Genomic DNA, 18200 nt, shown 5'->3' with positions numbered 1-18200 from the left:
TGAAAGGCAAAAAATGGTTTAAATTTGATTAGCTTTATCCATTATTTTTTTTTTTTTCCCAGCACAGCAAACGTAAGAAGCGTGCATTTCTGGGAACATTTCCTGCATTTGCTGTCAGTGGTCAGTTACCATAGCTCTGATACCTCAGGGGCTGTTTGTTCAGATCATGCGTGTAGCACATTCCGGAGTCCTAATTCACTATTGAGACAAAGGGTGACTGGCTACAGAGTAGCCAAATCCTTCCCAAGTTTTCATGCTCATTACTATGTGAGCTCTATCAAGACTGCAAGCTAGCATAGAATATTGACAGCATGAAACCTTGAGAAGCACGCTTACGTTTTGGCAAATTAGATTTACTCTCTCATCCTATCTAACAGACCGTTTAGAGGTCTGCCCCTGAGACACATCTCTTTAGCTGAGCATCTACCATCTTGTTCTAATGTTTTTATCTTCAGTCTAAATGACTGCAGCTTTTTAAATATGCTTCTCTGCACTTCAGTTTTCTTGTTGTCATGAGAAAAAAACACTTCTGGATAGCCAGTACTTTAGTTGCTACAGTTGCTAAGAAAAGGCAAACAAGGAACTGCATTAAAATGTACTCCTGGAAAAATCCATCAGTTTCTTTATTTTTATACACACATGCATACACATGTGCTTTTATTTATATATATATATATATGTAAATACACTTATGTTTATACACATGCATGCAAAAATACACTCTCCCAAATGGGCTGATGTGTGTACAGCACTGCAGAATAGATCTGCCATCATCCCTGACAGGCTGCTGGAAATGGAGTTGATTGAATATGACTCAGACCCTCAGTCTCATTGTCCAATTCATCAGTGAATGCACTGCAGGCTCATTGATTATATGTAAGACCAGCAGGAGTGCTTGGCTTGCTTCATGGGGCTGCCTGTATTGAGCTATTATAAACACCCTCTTTACTGCTGTGTGCATGTAAATAAGTTCAGGTTGCTTAAAATTGACAACTTAGCCACATTTTTTATGAATAAAAAAGGAAAAAGTGATGCCGGCACAGTTGTTTCCTTGAAGAAGTTGCCTTCAGCCAGAACTGAGACCACAGACTGTAAATAATCATCTAGGCTTTAGATGCTAACTAATATTTTCTAATAAATTTCTAAACTGGCAGGTATTCCAGATGGAGTGGCTAATTTATTAATTTATTAATTTTTATAAGAGTTGAAGTGAACTTATCTTTGTATGGGGTTTAATTTAGACTAAAATTCAAAATTAGCAAAAGATCGTAAATGGAAATAGTATTCCATGACCAAGCATGTTGGTATACCACATGAAAAATTCTGAAAATATTTGTCTTCTAATAATTATGCACATGGAATGGCTATAAGTAAACACCATTTTCCCTTAATGAACTGAAATCTTACCATACTGTGCCTGTAGATATGCCTTTTCTCAGGAAAACCAAACCGCTTTTAAGAGGAAGCAGTAGATGTCATTGCATCTTTCACTTCTGTGTCCTTGTGTCCCTATAGAAGTTTGTATGAATGGGCTTAGTCATGTCCTTTACTCAGGGACGGGCAACAGAAGCCCTTTCCTGGCTGCTGTTAGTCCCACAGGCTTTGTTAATTGCTTCGTTGTGTCATATGGCCCACTGGCAAAATATACAGGAAAAAAAATTACTTTGTGTTTTACAGTGTGATCTTGCTACTTCCAGATGGGCACCCCTGGGAAAACGGCACAACTGAAGTTTATGTAGTTAAATCACATTTGTATGAAAAACTACAGCACTCACTGTTAGGGTTGGTTGGTGTTTTTTTTGTTTGGTTGGTTTTTTTTCTATGACAGCAAGACCTTTTCCTGAGGGATATGCTATGCCTTTTGTAGTCAGGCTGAATTTTAGCAAGTTTTCTCTGGTCTTCTGGTCTTCATGAAGTGTTCTGTGAAATCTTTGTCAGCTGGGACAAGAAAGGATGTAACGAAATACCATCAACCAAAAATCTTATCATCTGCATCCCAGTTGAAGGAAAAGGAACAGGAACATGAAGGAACTTTTTTACATGCACAAAGATAAAATATGTAATAATTGCTTGCTAAGCAATGAAAAATTTGCAGAATGCTCTTGCGATTGTACAGCATAACAGACAACTTAGAATGGTGGGATTTTTAATGTATGGGCTTTATGGAGGAATTTTCTGTATTTCATCTACTCGTGCTGCTCAGGAGCCAGAAGCCCCAGTGAGGAGGAGGAGGAGGAGGAGGCCGGTGATGTTATAAGGGCAGCCTGAATTTACAAAATAGGTTACAAGCTGCTTGTAACAGTGTGCTGTTGCTGTTTGCACTGATCTCATTAGTTTGTTTACATATCCTGATTCTGCTCTCTCCCCAACCAGCTCCCTGTACCTTACGTTTCCTGAGTGCTCGTTTCAGCGCTGCTCACGCGGCTAGAGCAAACAATCCAATCAGCCAGTGGAGTTTGCAGAACAGCCTGTGCACGCCTAACTCTCATGCTGCCAGGAGTCAGGCTCTGAAAAAGAGAACTCCCTTTCCACTTCTGTTTGTTTTTAAATGGCAAGTCATTAGTGCCGGGATACAGAACCTTTTGCCCATCTCTGCTGCTGAACAAGTGTTTGTTTTTTCATGACTTTTAAAAGGAATGTTCATGCTGACTGATAGGGGCTCTGTATGTTGTCTTGTTGACTCGGTAGTTCAAATATCATATTTAGGTGCAGGATCTTCTGTTTGTTGACCCCCTGATTCCAAAGGAAAGTCCATATACTGAGTTTAACTTGTCTTAGAACAGGAAAGTTCTTGCAAAAAACCCCACCCTATCTCTTGTCTGCTTAGTGCTTTATTCTAGCCAGTGGGGGGGGGGGAGAAGCCAAACATCTACTCTCCTAAACATTCAATGGGCTAGACAAAGACTGCTTTCAGAAGAAAAAAATCAGAACTCTGTTCATGATGATGCATGTATTCTGGCACATTCTAAACTTTTTACTCTGTCACTACTTTGGGTTTGCGCTTAGGTGTTCCTTTCAGAAAGGTCAAGTGACTAGGTGAAACCACGTGTTGGTAAATTCTGCGGGTTGAATTTGCATGTTGCTTATCCAAGAATTTCCTGTCATCGATTAATGTGCTGTATTCTGTACTCTTGTCATAGCATGAAGTATTGTAACTTAAATTAGCACCTGTGGTGACAGTTAGGCTTCCTAGTTACCAGCTCTTGCCTTTTTTCTTTGTTTTGTTTTTAAGCTGTTGTTTACCTGTGTTTTGTGAATTACTGTTCTGTTTAAATCTGATTAAAATATCTAAAGTTTGAACTGTTTGAGTAGTGACAAAACAAAATAACTTATATGCTGTAAACAGAACAGACAATTCTGCACAGCTTTCGTACCCAAGTCAGAAATTCCAATTTCTCTTGCCCAAACTGGAAATATGGGTGAATCTTTTAGAAGCTTTGGCAAACTTGAAAGAAACTTCTGAACATTCATGCATTTAGCTGAGCTGAACCCAAATTTCAGACACTTTAAGATTCTCCCATTAAATCAATGACATTAAAGCCAGTGCCCCATAGAGATGAGAAGCTGCGTTATTGAGTGCATTGAACTGTTTGGCCTGGGCAATGGGGACACCTCCGGAGTGGCCCAGAGCAGAGTCCTCAGGAAGCAAGCTGTTGTCATGGCTTCAGATTCCTCCTTAATGTTCAGTTCACAATAGCAGAAGGATTAAGTGTTTCGAGGAAGGGCTTGAAACTGAGTTTGTGGTGAGATGGAGAAAGGGGCTTCAGAACAGTCTGTGCTGGCTGCTTTCCAGCAGGGGATATACATAATGTCAAATGCTGTCATGTAGTGGAGAATGCAGAAAAAGTCTTTAAACAGCAAAAAAAAACAGGAAAGTTGCTGAAAAACAGAAAGAGGTGTTGTGAAAATACACTCTGTGTGTGTGTGTGTATGCACATGCATGTTTATAATCTATTTCTAGTTTCCAGGAAAGCGGTAAGAAGTAATAATGAGTTTACACAATCAGCGACTGTGGCAGCAGTATGGAATGGGCAGAAATGGATGAAACATGTTAGTCTCTCCTTCCTTCAAGCTTTTCATTAAAGTATGGTGGATTACTGCAACAAAAATGTGATTCCATTAAAAAACTGACATTAAACAAAGCCAGATGTACTCAAGTAGCAAAATATCCAGAAGAAATGACTTAACATGCAAGCTATGTGTTGATTAATGTAACTCCCTGATCCTCCCCCTACCCAGTGTCTCTCGCCTCCCCTCAAAGAAACCCCAAATCAAAACAAAGTAGAGGAGGAAAAAAAATAAAAAATCCCAAACCATAAAACCTAAGAATCTAAGACTTGCAGCCAAGCCAACCACCGTAAGGCAATTTGCTAATGGTTTTGGCAGAAATAATCCCGTTCAACTTGTCTTCCTGCCATGCTAGCAAGCTAGTACGTGAAATGTTTTATTTCCTCTAACAATATTTGAATATGTTTTCTTCTTGTCTCTGAAATATGAGGAATGATCTTAATTTCACTGTTGTAGCAGAGACAAAAAGTTATTTTAAAAGCAGTGCACTGTTTATAGTTGATTTAGAGAAGCCTATTGTTATCTCAAGTCTTAGGAGTACAACTTGGAAGCAGTCTGGATCCTTTCCAAGTGCTCAGAAAGTATTTCACATATCAGATCATATGTTTTTACTATGAAACTGTACGAAACTTGGTCAGAAAAATTTAATTGGTAAATATGAAAATATCACTGATACTAGCAGTGATAAGGAAAAACCCGCTATATGGTCATTCTGGATCTTTCTGCTGTAGAAAAGAAGAGAAATAGCAAAATTTACTGTAATTTTTACTGTCAGAACTGTTTATATACAGGTGTGTCACAGTTCTTGTTGCAGGGAATTGTTCAAATTACATTTGGGCAGTGGAGAATGTGACCTCCATTGTAACTCATTAGGCCTGCAGACAACTTCATGTACATTTAATATCCGGAGCTTGACATGATGGCTCCCAGATGCTCGGAAGAGAAAGCCCCTCAGATGATTATAGGAAGAAAGAATGGAACACAAAAAATGGGTTTAGTTTTGGATTTTATTTTATTAAGACTTAAAACCTGTAATTTATTTCAGTTAATTTAATTACATGTCAAGAAAGATAGTTTGTTCAATGTACATATATATCCCAAGACCCTCCAGCAAGTATACTGGACTGTTATTCAAGTGGAAAAGGGTTGGAATTCAAACCCATTTTTGCAAATCTAATTGGTCATAGTCTTCTGCTGGCAGAATGAAATGTGCCTTTAGTACATAGGTATTCTGGTAAATTTAGTTTTTATTCTTACTTCTGATGCTTAATTTGGTCTCCTTAGGTTAATCAGAAAGGGGAAAAAAATACTAATTGGGCTTTTATTCTAGGGATGGTTTTTTTTCTGTAGATTCCCCCCAGCTTCCGTCAGAACCTATTGCTTGCTTCCATCATCTGTGTACACGTGATAGGCATATATCTGCCACTGGAAGATAATACCTCTCTAATAGACATAAAATTACTTGGTGTGGTAACTCAGAGGTCATATTTTATTAAACTTGTTACCGGATGTACCAACTCTGTGCAAAGAAGAAAGTAATCAGGAGAAACTGCTTTAATGCTGCGTCAGAAAGGAGGAGAGAACTACACTGATGCAGAAAATCACTGAAACGTACAGTTGTACTGTTTGGTTAGTTTCTACCCACTCATTTCTTCCATGTCCTCCACTCAGACTGCATTTCACTCCAGTTTCCATGCTTTTCATGTATTTACTTGAGAAGAGGAAAATTTGTTTAAGGAGAGGTGCTGGTGCTACACTCCTGTTGGCAAAAGTAAATAAATAAGCAAGTCAGAGCTGTGTTCCTTCTGAACGCTCTTGTGGACTCTTCTGTTAGCAGCTGGGTTGTTGCTGGTATAACTTTCCTCTGTAAATTCATTTAAAGGTACTAATTAAGAAGATAAAATTATGACATGGCTGTGTGTGCAGCAAAGCAAAGGGAAGGAGATCACAAATATCAGAATGCATTATTTAAATGAAATTACCAGGAAAGAAGTAGTGACCGATTGAAATGTTGTGATCCCTGCTGTGTCTCATTTCCTAAACCCAGGATATTCTGTCTGCTGTAACATCTGTTTTTTCTATTTTCTTTGCTCAATACAGAGATCCTATAGCTGCTTTTGATTTCTGTCAGGTATTTTTAAAATATTCACTGTATTTATTGTTTAGAATCAGCAATATTATTATTTTGGTATCCACTTGAATGAGGAAATCCAAACCTCTGATTTTTCTTTTATAGTGCCACCACGGCATTTGGCTTTCAAGTCTAATGTGATGATGATGGAGGTCAGATTTAAAGGGTTTCATGGATTTTATTACTTTCTAGTTAGCATTAGAAAAAGAATAGTAAGTCTGGTCAGAAGCTGGAGTTTGGTTTTGTTTTTTTTTTTTCTTCTATGACAAAGGAAAGGAAAGCTTTATGTTCATTTCTTTAATGAAACACTAAAATGTGATGTACTTTCTTTCCTATAACTTCTGGGTTTTATCTTGAAGGTGCTGCTACTGAGCTACAGTGCAAGTATCAGGTATCTGTGGATAAGTCAGGGGAAGTTTATCTTGTAGATCCCTTTTCAAGACTGGTAAACGTCTCAGAAAGAAAAAGGAATTCTGGAGTGAGCTTCCCTCCACAGGACTTTGTAGAGCTTTACTTTTCCTCTTTTTTGGCATCTGTTAATTTCTGTTCACAGGTCTTGTCTCTGTTTTGCAGCAAAATCCCTCCTTCTTCCCTCTTCTTCCAGTTTTTGAACATTCACGCTCACTGCTCACTTTTAAAAGTGATGGTATAAAAGAGCAGTAAGTGTGAAAAATGGTAGCAGCGCTGGAAAGGGGGAAGGAAGGTGATATCAGGCCAATATCTTGCATGCCAGCCTGATGCTGTGTCTTCATGTTTTCAGTCCCGCGTAATCTCTGTATATGGATTATCTGAGTAGCTGCTTGAAAGGGAGCCTTACTTTATAGCAGTGAGCTATTTGAGGTGTGGGTTGTATCACTGAAAATGGAGAACTTTTCTGATGTGGTACATTTTAAGACAGATAAGAAAATGATAGAAATGAACCATTTTCTATTTTCTTTATTTGCTCTTCTCAGCCAAAATTACACTACTGGCTTGGATCAACAAGGTCCGGTTTTCTCCAAAGCATTGCTTTTTACCTGGAGAAAACTGTGATCCTTCTCGTGGTTTTGGTTTTTTTTTTTTCTCTTTTTACTTTTTATTTTATTTTATTGAGTTTTTATTTTCCAGTCAGGAGTTACTAGAGTTCTCTGTATTTTTTTTTCATTGTACCTTTGCAGATGATTACTATTTAATATTATGATGATAGGACAAATAATAAATTTAAGAGAATAAACAGATTATTTCTTTGTCATGATAAGCATTTTCTTCACAAGAATGAATTGTAGTTCCAGTTTATTAGGCTGTTTACTTCAATGTTTTGGAAAAGAAGACAAAATTTGATCCTTGCTAACAAAAAACATAACTTCAGCAAAAGCATTATCACCATTTAAACCTTAATGGAACTTGAAGAGCTTCAAGGAGCCTGAACCATTGAATCTTGACCTATCTTGAACATTTAACGGGGGGAAGTGGTTATAAAAAACAATGAACATGGCAAATTCTGTTTTCTTACTCCGTTTTAAGGAAATGCTCTGTGCCCTATATTTTTTCTTTCATTGTCTGTGAACCACTGTGGTATAAACGAAAGCTTTCTAGCAATGGCAATGAAAGGCTCAATTCACGTCGAAACATCTGAGATCTCAGTGATTATTTAGAATTACAAATTCTGAGCCTATTTAATCTAAATTGTACTTTCTTGAGGGACCTGAAACATGAAGATCTATCCCAAAAGAACAGAAGAGATTACTGCCTTGGCTTCTTTCTTTCTTTCTTTCTTTCCTTTTTTTTTCTTTTTTTTTTTTTTTTTTTTTTTTTTTTTCACTCTCCAGCTTTTCTGTGTGTTCTGTATTACTGCTGTTAGCAGTAAACTATTTTTACTAGCCAAGGAGCAGATGCCTCACTCTTTTGAGTTGTTTACATATGTGTAGCCACAAACACTCAGCATTCTGGTCTCAGAAAACTCTCCATCCAAGGCTCAGGTAGATGGGCCAAAACATGTCTGGATGAAAGAAAGAGCAACATAAAAATAAACGAAGCACCACCAGTAGCACCACTTGCCTCAAATGCTACAGTATGCAGGGCAAGATATGGTAGTCATAAAATAGGAGAAGGTGGATAAGTTACCTCTTTTTGTGTTGTGAATAATACAGAAGACTGACCTAACAAAAAACACTTCATTGATGTCACACAGTTAGTTCTTTTCAGAATGGGTCTCAAAGACTGAAATTGCCTGGAACTGCAGTTTATTTGCACTCGTATTTGCTCTTCAGTACATGTGAAGGGTTTTTATTGTGACTGTCATCTGTAAGGAGTGACAGCTGTAACTTGATTTAACCATCTGGCAGTTTAAAGCATGAGAAAGAGAATCTTTCATTATGGTTTAAAACAAACAAAAAATACTCTATTGATTTGGACCATTAGAAAATTACCTGGATGGACAGCATGATGTGACACGTTAGAAATTTCTTAGAGGTCAGGTTTCAAAATCAATGTGTTAAAAGTCTTAGTGTCAAACCAGATGATCTGGTTTAGGTTAGATCACATTCATTAATAAGAAGAGGTAAAGTTAATTGGATTTTCAAGTTTTAATTTTCTTCTTCCATGTAAGTGTGGGAAGTGCTGGCTGCTTACGAAAACTTTTTGTAGTGCTGTTCTCTTCATAGCCTGAAAGGGGCCTCTCTCTCTTTTCTGCTCTTTTAAGGAAAAGAACAGTCAGTTGCTCTGCTCTTCTCACTGTGTTTTCTAATCTACATGATTTTAGTGATTTTAACGCACCGAAATCTACTGCCAAAAATCTGTTTCTCTTTTCTTTATGGCAGTGGTAACATGGCTTGCTTTCCCACCCTCAGTCATTCTGGATTTTTGGTGCTCCTATATTCTTGTAAAGGGATCTATATGTCTATATGAACAGTAGATGGTGTGGTTTGAGACGTTTCTTCACCAGCTTTGGGGCTTCCCCCCCCCAGGGCAGCAAAGGGAAATGCTTGCTCCTGGCCTTTGAGGCCTGGCGGGCCCAGATGGCTCTAACAGGCTGGCCCGCCGTGTCCCCAGCATCCTGCCCGTGGGAATCCGTACCTTGTGCAGGGTAAGAAAGGCTATGCTAGACGTGTCGGCAAGGCCAGCTAAGCGCTTTTCACCTAAAGAGTCAAAACTTAATAAGGAACGTAAGGAATTTGAACATGAATGATTAGTATGAGGGAAAAGCTTTCTGAAAGGTAATGGAAGATGATGGTGCCATGCTATAGCCCCGCATGTTCATTCAGAAAACAATGCAGTCCCCAGATAATTACCACAGCCTATAGCACAAACCCACATTACTTCATTCTGAATAGCCTGTATTTAAAATCTCCTACCTTAAAATCTCAGGTTACTGTGGGAGGAGGCACGAGTACCGCTGCAGTGGGGGACTTGGCAGTGACAGGCCTCAGCGGCTTCCATTACCTGTGGCAGCTGATTGCCTAGCCACAAGCTGTTGGGAGGGAAAGGGAGCTCCCCAAGACTTGCATAAAATATTTGTGTCTAAAGCTTGAATCCAAACCCTTAGCCACACTGCAGCTTGCTGTTATGGGTGGGGTTTTTTTGCCATGTGGCAATAACAAACAAGGTCTCATTTTGGATGTGACTCTGAGGGGAACAGTGAAGGGAGAACGTTTGGAGGGAAGTGTTGTGCAGGTATGCACTGGTAGAATTGCACATCTTAGGTATCTGATACATTTTAAGAATTGTGTGTAGGGTTATAAAATTATTTCTTTTTTCTGCATTGCAGTGGAGTACAGGACGACAGCAAACCCACTAGTGTTTAGGCCAGGTATGTTGAAAGACATTGTAGATGGGCCTAGGGGATCCCAAATGAACACAGCCAAATATATTTTGGGACAGAAGGAAAGGTCTGAGGTTTGTTCATGAGACAAATCACTCTATCTAGAAGCTCTGTAATAAATGAGTTTTTTGTTTTTATATGATGTTAGAGAGAGCAGATCTAAGTCCTGCTAGATCCTAGACCACAAGCTTAAAGGGACACTTGAATGCACTTGGAAGTATATGTTTTGCCATTTAGTCAACAGCCATTTTCAAGGAACTTTCTTTTCGCTTGTTTTATATGCAAGTCAAGTCAGTGGACCCTGAAGGACTGTAAAGACAGAATTTCATGTGAAACAAAATTTAGGGATGGAAGAAATTTTTTTAGATGTTTTTTTATTTATCATTTTCCTTCCCATGCAACAGCAAATGATGCTGTTTGTTTCAGATTATAGAGGAAGTAAATAAATAAAGATAAACCAGTTATTTTAAAATATTTTGTAGGGGAGTAGCATATACAGTGAGTACTAAAAAGCGTGCACTTCAGATATTTAAAACTGCTGATATTTTGTGGTTGATAGCAGCAGTACACCCAGGCCCACAGGCTTTCTCTCTGCCCTGTCACTGACATCTGCAGTAAGATACCCTCAGGTCTGGTCCTTCAGATTTAATTCAGAGGACAAGAGTCCTGTTTACCTCTTTTTATATTAAAGTATCTCACTTTATAAAGACAGAAAGAATTAAGTGACTTAGATCTGTCTCTTCTTTCAGGCTGGATTTGAATTCTCAGAAGGTACCAATATCCTTTCAATTTAATAGACTTCCTTTAATATCTCTAAACTTTCTACACTATGTGACTGAAAAAGAATTCTAGAATTAAATCTTGCCTAGTGTACCAATGCAAATGTATACTTGCAATGACATTCAGCTGTCTTGAGGTCTTCTATATTTTGCTTTTTTAAGCTTCTTACAGTATGTTGGCCTTATTCTCCTATTGCATTGGAAATCAATTAATCTTGGGTCGAAGTGCATCAAATGATCATAAAAATGTTTATTATATGCTTTCAGTTTTAAAGAAAAAAATAAACCTAAAGTATTTTGCACTTGCAAAATCTCTCCTGCAAAAAGAGATGCTGAATTTATACTTTGAGGGGATTGTCAAGGCCTGTACTACAGGCTGCATACAGCTTCCAAGGGCATAAGGAAATGGCAAGTAGCCAAGTGTGCAGGAACAGTATGGTATGCCTGGCAAATAACCACATCTAAGTTCTATTGCTGCTTGCTTCATTAGGTTCTGCAAGTTTGACTGTCTTTTTTTTTCCTTTTAATTTTTTTTTTGGCAGGGGGAGAGGATTATCATATTATCACATTTCCTCCTCTCTGTTCCTTTTTCTATATTTCAGAGGCACAAATGTCAGGACACTTAGTTCAGTGAAAAGAAATGATTAACTTTAGATTTTCTTTATCTGAAACGGAAAAAAATATGTTTGGAGAAATGAGAGGGAGGAGAAGCGCAGGGTCGATTGAGCATAGCAGTAGAAAGGTTTAATTTATTCCAGTAGCTGGAACTGACTGCAGTGACAGATAATGTGTTCTTGAGGAATCTGACTCCCTTGATACAAGTTAAGAACTTCTCATGCTTTTCTTAAAGAGGAAAAAAACCCAAGAAAAAGACAACCAACCGACAAAAACCCCAACCCATATTCTTCTCTTGAGATGTATCCCAATCAATTTATATAATGTCTGCATCTTGTTTTGTATTTTAATCTTTTCACTTTAAATGAGGCTGTAATTTAGCATGAAAATATCCTCACATGTTTAAGAAGAAATCTTTGAGACGTTCTAGTGATGTAAAGCATATATAATCTAGTCTGAAAATCTAATTATGCTTTGTCAAGGGCTGTAGGGTTACTATTCACTCACTGTGAGTAACAAAATCTGAGTTATGTGTAAAGTTTCAAATGAAGTTAAATCCATTCTAGATGCATCTCTGTGGAATAACAGGGAAGAATATTCTTTCACCTGTAGAACTGCTTTTACAGTCTTACAGCTTGTACAAAGAAGCCAGACAATTTGCTCAGTTCCAAGTTTGAGCTAACTTTTTTTTTCCCAGTAAGTATGAATTTGTAACAAAAAAGAACATAAGGATTTTTAGAGGGTCATGGTGATGGGGAGCAGAGAGCATGTTGATTTTGAAGTTGTCTTATATAGGCATATAGGAGTAGCCTGTGAAAATTTCTGCTTTCAAATAAATGTTCTTACCCTTGTGAAATAAATTCGGGGGGCTATAGATTTTTTTCCCTTAACCCTGAGTGACCTGAGGCTCTAATGAATTGGTTGGAGCAGATAAAAAAATATGTCAGTTTTCTTGAAAATATGTACAGTGTTTACAAGCAGAAAAAGCTGTGAAATATCCATCTACAGTGCTCTGGAACATAATCTGTTTTGCACTTGGCTGTTCAGGCAGAAGTTAAGGTGCTACTTTAAGTCAGAATTCTGTTGCTGTGACTGGTTACTTCTAAAGCACTAAGAAAGCTTAATTATACTAGTCACATAGACTCAAATCTAACTATTCTTCTAATCTAGGGAATCCAGAGATTTTTTTCTTTTCCATTCAGGGCATATAACTTAGGTGTAGCTATGTTATGATGTCAATTTTTTATATCTCTCTGGCACTGCAGAATCTCTTTATCATACTGCGATCAAAGCTCAAGACCTATCTGAGTTTCCAGTATATTGTTATATCTTTTTCTTTGTACTTTCAGCTGAGTTTGGGCTTCACAGGGCTCCATAACATTGGTTTGCTGACAGTGCCACAAATTCATTGTTTAGTACCAGGACTTTATATAATTTAATATGACAATAATCTTTATAAGACTGTCTGTAGTCTTTGCTTTATATGCGTCTTCCCTCAGCCTTGCGTACAAGACTGATTTCTGTTTGTTTAATGTGTGGATACCATAGTTATTTCTGTATGGTAAGGAAAATGTGACAAAGTTATCTGCTATTAATTTCATATTAAGTAAATCAGTCATGCAGAACAGTAACTTGGAACAAATAGTTCAGAAATGAGGTGAATAGAGTCAGCTTGGGACATGTTTGATCTGCACCTGAACCCAAGCACTTATTTCTCAGGCACATACCAAACAGTACAGATCGGGTACCATGAAGCTTGGTTAAACAAACACACAATCGAGGCACCTGATAAGCTAACCCCTGTAAATCCTGACTGTTCAGGGAAATTGCTTAAGCAAATACATGCACCCTGTTTGGTGAATACCTATAACTTGCATCTACTTCAAGATGAAAGAAAGGATTCTTTGATCAAATACACAGGATTGCCAGCTTGCCATCTGGAGGGAAGTCAGGCTCATGTTTGCTTTAGTGCTAACAGGTATAAATCCATGAACTTTGATGTAGTTGTGGTTTGTCATTCCGAAGCGTGCTGGGATGGCACCTTGATTTCATGAGTCTGAGTAATATTACGATTCTTTAAAGAGTACAGGCCAGATAAGATAAAATAAGAAAAAGTCCTTAAATGGAGTTGATATTGGGGGGGAGAATTTGGCAAGATTGCTGTGAAAAAAAAATAACTGAAAGAAATTCTTTTATGCATTGAAGGTATTTTTTCAGTTTAGGGGGTTTAAAAAAACCAAACCTTCAGCTAACTATGCAAAACAGTTTCTCATGTTTTTGTGTTCAGCTAAATAGAACTTCCAAAACCAGCTGCTTGAAAACCTGAGTTCAGTGAAGTTTTAATAACACTGAAATTTTAAACAAACCCAATATATTAAAATTTGATGAGCTTCTTTTTGGAAATAACCTTTAGTTGTTCAGCCAGCTCAGCTTGTTAAAACATCTCAATTGTTTCAACTCCCCACTCTAGGCAATATATCTTATGATGGCAGGAAAAATAGAGCAGAAAACCAGTAAAACTGTAAAATTATTAAATGAGTAAAACTTAAAGGGAAAGAGAAAAATTACGAGGCATGTGAGTGTCAGGAAGCATGATTAGAGAGAGAAGAGAAAACAAAGATTAAAATATATGGAGGGTGAGAGGGGAGAAAGGAAAGTGGCAGTGGTGTGCGATAAGAATATGTGCTAAAGGTGACTATCTGTCATTCCATCACAGATGAAGCTCTGAAGAGCTAGGAAACATAACTTCGAATTTTAAACAGATCACCTTCTGTGTGTCTTCCTTTTCATGAGACCATATTTATTCGTTGATAATTTAGTAAGGGGAAAATAAGGTAATTTTACATCTACTGGTCATTAACTAGAAGATGATCTTTTCTTGTAACAGTTTTGCACAGCAAGTCTAAGCTGCTCTTGTATCTAGTCCAACTCTTTTCATGAGTTCTCTAGTTCTTCTTATCTTTGTGAATTATTTTAAATACTTTTCCTCATTACTTATGTATTTTACTGTAACTGTGGGGTAAAAGCATGCAAAAAAATTTCAGTCTTATTAAAAGCAAAGAAAAGGGAGGACTACTGTTGCCAGATGCTTCCAAACTAGAATAGGAAATAATTACATTTTAAAATGTAGCTTTTTGGAAAATTTCTATGAAAATATTGATAAAAGAAACTTGACTATACATAGAATGATTGTGTCCATATAACTGATTTAAAATAATAATGGACCTATTTTTCTTTGAAAGTATTAGTTTGTTTTTCTAAGAGTTATACAATATACACATAACTAGTAAAATAATGCTATTAGACCCAGGCTGGTATCCTGACTGTGATTATGGTACTTTGGGCAAGAAAAAATCTTTTATTTAAACGTAGTAGTAAATGGTTATTTATAGCCAAGTTTCTGGCAGCACGTTTTCAGTATTCTAGTTAAATGAAGCACTCTTGAACTGCTCAGTCAGACATCACTTGAGCCTTATATTTGATGAAAATGCAAGCTTCCTCCAGACATTAGAATTCTGTAGCATTAAGTGAAGTTCTCCAAGTTAAGCTTATAGTTCTAAGTTGAGGCATTTTGATGAGATTTACTGTGCTTGTAATATTTTTGCTGAAGTTGTTTGAATGATTCTCATGCAGAAAATTCATGGAAGAGCTTTTCAGAAATGTACAATATGATTTTCAAATGTCACAGTCAGAATCATTGTACCTCTTTTTAAACCTACAGGGGTAATACCAAAGAGGAACAGAACCGTGGGACGGGCACGATAGCCACTGAGTGTGTCAAGTTTACAGGCACTGACTCCTGGTCGCTTTGGGTAACAAGACAGAAGAGCTGCAACAACCTTTCTCACTCACAATAAAATGCTCCGGGTGATGGAACGCTGTGTTGTGAAAAACGGCAAATACGAAAATCATTCTTGAAAGAGCTTAGCAGAAGGTATGATTTTTCTCTCTATATTCTCTTCTTCAGCCAGTTTTGCTTTCCTGAATACAGTATGATATACTGTTATTATTGTTGCTAATTGCCAGTCTGAGCAGGATCTCTTGTTACAAAATAGGCAGAAAGGAAAAACCAACAACCAAAGACACAAAGTATGTTTTCTTTAGAAATCATGTAATCTGTTGTGGCACAGGATCTAATGCGAGTCCTTCAGGAGGCTAACTTAAAAGTGGTAGCATTTCTGGAAATGCTAGAATCCTTTTAAAGTTTACTTTTTCCTCTTTCTTTTGGACCACTATTTTCTCAAATGCATGTTCTTTTAGAGTTGACATTTCTCCTCTGCATGATTTCAGCTCCTAGTAGTTTACTGTGTGATCTCATAGCTACAGCTGAATAAACTTTAAAAATGTTACCTACCTTGACTTTAACTTTTGATTATGTCTTTCAAAAGTTTCATTAAGTTTTAATTTTGAAGAAGAAAAGCATACAAGGGAGGAGGAATAAGTAAAAGTCTGTACAGAAACACTGTTTGAAGTTTCAAAAGGCAGCTGAGCAAGCTCCTAATTTGTATTGCTAGCATGTAGTATACGTTTTTGCAGAAAACGTAAAGAATCAGGTATTGTGCGTAGGATTCTGAGCTGCAGAAAAGACAGAATTCTGCTAGGCATTGCAGGCTGTGGAGCTTGCAAACCCCTCCATGGCTGGGAGACTGCGCAGATATGCTTGGTGGCTTTGAACATGGTGAGGAGGAGGCAGTGTAACATGCTACAGACTGTCAGTTACTTCTTGCGGACAACAGCTGGCTCCCAAGTCCTTTACTTCAAGGCCAGTAGGCATTAATGTTATTTAATAAGACCAATAATGCTGCTTTTCTCTCTCTAAAACATTGTCATGAAGCATTCTGCTTTTGTTGCTTGCAGTGCTAGTGAATATTAAGCAGAACACCAATGATTGAATTCAAGCAGGCTGAATTAAAAACAACAGTGTTTGAGAGAGTTATTTTTAACCTATGTAATTGCACTGATTGAATTTGCCACATGGCCCCAAAGCAGTTGTACCTGTAGGAACAGGGAGTCTGTGACCAAAGTGATGGGGTGACTTGGGAAGCAGGAGAGCTCCTTAAACTAGATTAATATACTGTGAAATTTTATGGCCTCATTGGCTATAAAAGTAGCCACTCTTCATCTGACTAGTCATACTGGTGCTGGCAGTGGAAATGAGTGTTTCCAGGACTGGACCTTCAGTTGCATATTTTTATATGTTTTCTAATGTCAAATGCTACTGTTCTTATAGGCCCTCTTCAGGGAAAGTCCTGCCAGTCTGTTCTAATACAACGTTTCTGGTTTAACTTCACACTTCTGATGCCAGGAAGATAAAGTATGAAATGTGCTGAGAATGAAGAGAGATTTTCCTGCTTTCCACCATTTTTTTCCCCTCTAAGGCCATGAATCATGGATTAACAGAAGGGTCAGGGCTGGAAGGGACCTGTGGAGATCATCTAGTCCACCCCCCTGCCAAAGCAGACTCACCTGGAGCAGGCTGCACAGAACCATATCCAGGCAGGTTTTGAATGTCTCCAGAGAAGATGATTCCACAATCTCTGGGCAGCCTGTTCCACTGCTCTGTCACCCGCAAAGTGAAGATGTTTTTCCTCATATTCAGGTGGAACTTCTTGTGCTGCAGTTTGTGCCCATTGCCCCTTGTCCCGTTGCTGGGCACCACTGAAAAGAGCCCAACCCTCAGGCACCTCTCCTGTTCTCAATGACCTCTCAAAGATGATGGAGAGTGGTTTAGCAATATCATCTGCCAGCTCCCTCAGCACTCAGGTGCATGCCCTGGCCCATGGATCTGTGGTAGTCAGGTTTGCTAAAGTGATCTGTAGCCTGATCCTCCTTGACCAAGGGAAAGTCTTCCTTCCTTCAGAATTCCTCTCTTGCCTCCAGGGTCTGGGATACCTGAGGGCTGGCCTTCGCATTGAAGACTGAAGCACGGAAGGCACTCAGTAACTCCACTTTCTCTGTCTGTCACCAGGGCACCCACCTTCTTTAACAGTGGGTCCAGATTTTCCTTAGTCATCCTTTTCCTACTGATGCATTTGAAGAAGCCCTTGTTGTCCTTGACATCCTTCACCAGATTTAATTCCAAATAGACCTTAACCTTCCTTGTCACATCCCTGCATGTTCTGACAATGTTACTATATTCCTTCCAAGTGGCCTGTCCCTTTTTCTACATCCCATAAACTTCCTTCTTCTGTTAGAATTTTTCCAGAAGCTCCTTGCTTACCTGTGCAGGCCTCCTGTCCCCTTTGCTTGATTTCTTACTCATAGGGAAGCATTGATCCTGACCTTGGAGGCCATGATGCTTGAATATTAGCCAGCTCTCTTGAACCCTCCTACTTTCCAGAGCCCTAACCCATGGGATTCCTCCAAGTAGGTCCTGGAAGAGGCCAAAGTTAGCTCTCCCCAGGGTTATTTATTGCCCTCCTTCCTCCATGCAGGATGCTGAACTCCACCATTTCATGCTCACCACAGCCAAGTCTTCCCCCAGCCTTCACATCCTCAACCAATCCTTCTTTTTTAGTACAGGGTCCAGCAGCACACCTCACCTTATTGGCTTCTCTGCCACCTGGGTCAAAAAGTTACTGTCAGCACTCTGCAGGAGCCTCATGTGCGCCTAACTGTGTTGCTTTTCCAGCAGATATCAAAGTGGCTGAAGTGGGAGGCTACCTATCTGCAGTCCAAAATCTTGATCACAGGCAAATCACCAGTGGCAGAGATAGTTCACAGATTTTGGAAATATGAGTGACAAATCCAGCTAAAACAAGAGTTTATCATTTTTTGTCTTAATACTATGCTGTGCTTCAAAAATAAT

Source organism: Falco naumanni, chromosome 9 (genome assembly GCF_017639655.2).
Source record: "Falco naumanni isolate bFalNau1 chromosome 9, bFalNau1.pat, whole genome shotgun sequence".
NCBI classification, from domain to species: Eukaryota; Metazoa; Chordata; class Aves; order Falconiformes; family Falconidae; genus Falco; species Falco naumanni.
The sequence above is the reverse complement of the archived record's forward strand: the minus strand, read 5'-3'. Positions refer to the sequence as shown.